Genomic DNA, 4,624 nt, shown 5'->3' with positions numbered 1-4,624 from the left:
GCTTAAACCCTGACACAACTCCTCACTCCAGCGAGCCTCGAGGCTACCTGATACCTCTGAAATCCCCTCCTAGATGATTTTTTTTATACCTCTGGGCAGTGGCACAGCTGGATTACCTGCCGGGCTGCTAACGACAAGGTCTACAGTTTGGAACTTACCCAGGTGCCCCTCTGGAGAAACATGAGGCTTCTCCTCTCATAAAGATTGACCGCCTAGGGAACCCAGAGACAGTTCTACTCGACCCAAAAGGCAGTTACTATGAGTCAGAATTAACTCAGTGGCAATGAATTTGGAGTTTGGACAGACCACTGGCTCTTCCTCCCCACATCTCCTGTCCAGCTGATGACTTCTGTTCCTCTTTCATCAAGAATATACAAGTCATCCGAACAAAACATTTCTGTCTTTCAGGATGCAAGTCTCGATAGTCAAACGGGTCCTTAGGAGCCATATGGCGATTGTGGGAAATAATAAAAGACATATAGACAGCAAGGCACAGAGGCTTTGTCCCTATGTCAGGACCAAGAGAGTGAATCGATTTTCCAATGTATATATGTAATGGGGCTTACAGATTTTCAAAAGGCATACGCATCACACAGTGAACATATTACGTAGTCAATGGGTAATATCATACACGGGTAACACAAGGAACAGGTGATGAAAATGACTCAGCTTCTTGAACCAGTGCTCGTTGACCTTGAGCACCCCTGAGCCCTCCCTAGGGAAACAATCTATGATCTGCATCAGAAGAGAATTTGCTACATTCGACAGTGGGTTGAGACTATAGAACCTGATTGCTCGACACAATGACTAGCCAGACGCAGGAATGAGACATCTGTTATGGTAGCTCCTTTATGACTGCTCCTTAGTGGAGGGGGGTGGGGGCGGTATTGCAGGGAGCACATTTTCAGCCTGGAGAGTGTATTTGAAAACATTTCTATCTTGGAACAATGGCGACCTTTCTCAAAATAGGGCTAGCTGTCCATGCTCCTGGTTACGAGCATAGAACTGAGGCTACACGCACTCATCAGAGTCCTCAGTTTATCACACATTTCAGACCCGCCCCCCTTCACAGCTAAACACCCAGCAACAGCGGTTCTCAACCTGTGGGTCGCAACCCCTTTGGAGGTCGAATGACCCTTTCACAGGGGTCGCCTAATCCATTCTGCTTATCAGATATTTACATGACAGTTCATAACAGTACAAAATGACAGTGATGAAGTAGTAACAAAAATATTATGGTGGTGGGGGGTCACCACAACATGAGGAACTGTATTAAAGGGTTGCAGCATTAGGCAGGTTGAGAACCACTGCCTTAGACCCTGCCTCCCTCCTGTTGCTATGGAGATGCATCCTCCCTCTCCTCTGAGGGTACCTGCTACCCTAGGGCATTAATCTCATACATCTCTGCCTAGCTCAAGACATCTCTCCAACAAGTCTCACCACTCTCAGTCTTTCTTCTGTATCTTTAATGTCTACCATCCTAGAAATAAAATTTAAGAAGTGTTGCAAACAGAAGGATTTCTCCCAAGTTGTCTCCCCTAAATAGATGCCAAACTTAGCTGCTGTGAATGACTATACACTTGGAGGTCATCAGGAGTAGATCAGAGGTCATTCTGCCTAAGAGCTATCAGTCATCTAGACCAAGCAGACACCACTGTTTATCCCACAACAAGTAGGGTCCTCTCCCTTCTGATAAGGATAGTAGTTGTCTGTTTCCTTGTAGGAGACCCCAGAGAGGTCAAACCCGCCCAAAGATGACCAAGGTTAGGCTGCCATCATGAATCTAAGGTCCGCCCATCTTGTCACATGTATACCACTAGACCTTCCCATTCCTATGGGCACATCCCTAGCTCATCCCTTTCCTGTTATGCTTATGCCTATCATACATCCCCTTCCTACGCATCCTGTCACACTTATGCCTATCATACATCCCCTTCCTATGATATATGCCTATTGTACTGCCCCTTCCTGTGATGTGTGGTTACCTGTAATCACGTCCCCTGAAGTAGATATAACCCTTGGTTAGCAATAAAGTGGGGGCTCTCTCCTGCTCTCACTCCCAGGGGATCTCTCCTGCTTTCGAGGCCGGGCTCCCCGCACGGGGACTACCAAGCGGGGCTGAGGTGAGCATGCTACTATGAATTGTGTCTGACTCCATTAATTCAATCTCTCTTCTATCTCTCATGCTCTCTATGACTTTACTATACAGTAATCTTTATTTATTATCACTGTACAATTGCGCCTACTGGACCTGTGATGATTTGTTGGGGACCCTCCTCTCCCCACAAAAAAGCAACCCCTTGAGCACTGACGGTCCATTTCTATCCACTTCTTTGCCAAAAACTTCTTGAAAGAGTTCCTTTTGTGGACTGTCACCAATTACTCTCCCTCTATTTGCTGCTTACCTCATTATCTCATCAGACTTACCCTCAACTACCAGGACAACTATCTTCTCATCACACTTATTCAATCTGTAAATCTGTATGCTGAGCAAATCATCAGAGAAGCAGGATTCTTTGAAGAAGAATGTGGCATCAAGATTGGAGGAAGGCTTTTTAGAAACCTGAGATATACAGATGAACCAGCCTTGCTGTGTTAGGCGGGGTTCTCTAGAGAAACAAAACCAGGACACTTATGAATATACACACACACACACACACACACACACACAGCATGAAGGAATATATAACAGCTAATTAGTCCACACAGCAGTACAGAGGGCTCAGTTCAACTCACTTCCATAGAAGAGTTAATATACAGGAAGTCCTTCAACTCACAGGGCTGCCAGGTCCAAGGTCAAGGAAGCAGACAGCTGAATCCTCCCTCTGGCGATGCATGAAGAAGCTACCCACAGGCAGTAAACAGCAGGGTGGGTCACCAACAGTCAGCAGCTCAGGAGCTCAGCGAAGCAGGCCCACATGGAATCTGGAACTCAAGCAAGGCAGGACGATAGGATCCATCAGCCTCAAACTGAAGTGATGTACACACCAGTAGCATGGCGAAGCAGGTTTCGAAGGAACCTAAAGCTCTAGCTACGTGATCCACAGGTTGGCTGTCCCACAGATAGTGTAGCTCACAAGTTGAGGCAGAGAACTAGCTAAAGCAGCTGCATGCTGGCCCCATCACCAGAGAGCAAGAGAGAGAGGGGCGGGCCTGGCAGAGCCATTTATCTCTTTGCCCTCCAATCAAACTGCGACCTGATTAATCCCACATGTTCCTATTGGCCCGGTCGGCGCAATAAACCTATGGATCACACTTGCTGAGAGCGAGGAGGACTTGAAGCACTTGCTGATGAAGATCAAGGATGTGGCCTTAATTGTGGATTACAACTCAGTTCCTTACAACACTTTGCCTGGGCTCCCCCTAGAATACTCTTTTAAGCTTTCCTCTTTCTCCCTTCTTGCTCCCTCCTCATTGGAGGACTTGAAGTGCCCTGGGGCCTAGAGCTCTTCTCCTCTTTATTACAAAATCTCACTAGCATCTTTCCCCTAAGCTGTACAGCCCCCAAGCCTAGGCGTGCACCCCTACCTCACATCTGATCTCCAGACTTACACAGCCAATGGCCTCTTTGATCTCTCTAGTCTCCTGTGCCCTATAGATGACCATGGATCCCTACCCACCCTCAGCCCAAAACCCTACCTCCACCTCTCTCACCTTCAACCCCCAACTCATGTTCCCAGAACTCGACCTCCACCTCTCCACCCTTGCCATAAACTCCTCCCCCTCACCTTCACCTCTCTCCAAGGAGCCCACCCTCCCCCTCCCCCTCCACCCTCCACCCTCACCCCTAGATCTCATCCTTACCCCTTCCCTCTCTTCCCCTCCTTCCGCACTCCATGCCCATCTTCATCCCACCCTCACCTGAGTGCCTGTATCTCTCATCTTCTTTACTGTCCTTCATCCTACAGGGGGGAGTCAGAAAGTATGGCCACCGAAGCATAGCCATCGTTAGTAAACAAAAATATCAAACTGTGAAGCGATTGTTTCTCCACGTGGCCTCCATCTAGGTCTACATACGTGGTGCTTTCACTCTGCCCCCAAAGAGTCCTGTACTCTGTGATTGGCACCGTGTGGAAACAGCAGCTTTGGCATCTGCAGGGACTCACGTCAGGTTCTTTTTACATATTCTTTGAGTTCTGAGAACAAACGGCAGTCTGAAGGGGCAAGATTGGGGCTTGGGGGAGGCTGAGGTAAGGCTTCCCAGTGTGGTTCATGGAGGACGGCCCTCGAGGCTCTCCTAATGGGGAAAAAAAGCCCCCGTGCAGTTGTCTGGGTCTTTTTCTCACCAACGCAGTTTTCTGCTTTCTTAAAACTTCCTCTTCATGAGCCCTTGTGACTAGCCTTGGAGGAAATGGATCAAGATTCTCCCTGCAGGAATCCCAGAAGACAGTCTCCAAACTTTCTGAGCAGACCTCTCTGCCTTGATGTTAACCGGCCCAGGCAGATCCCCTCAGAAGCCATTGTTTGGATGAAGCTTCTTCTGACAGCAAACCTGTTCCTAGGGCAGCTTGTCTTGAGCCAGCTGCTGGTCGCCTCCAAGACGGACTTGGACACATCCGTGTGGGCATGACTGGAGCCGCAGAAACAACACTTTCTTTCTTTCTTTTTAAATCATTTTATTAGG

This window comes from Echinops telfairi, unplaced genomic scaffold (assembly GCF_000313985.2).
Source record: "Echinops telfairi isolate 266 unplaced genomic scaffold, ASM31398v2 ScPeMD7_7457;HRSCAF=8495, whole genome shotgun sequence".
Lineage (NCBI taxonomy): Eukaryota > Metazoa > Chordata > Mammalia > Afrosoricida > Tenrecidae > Echinops > Echinops telfairi.
This window is presented reverse-complemented; position numbering follows the sequence as displayed.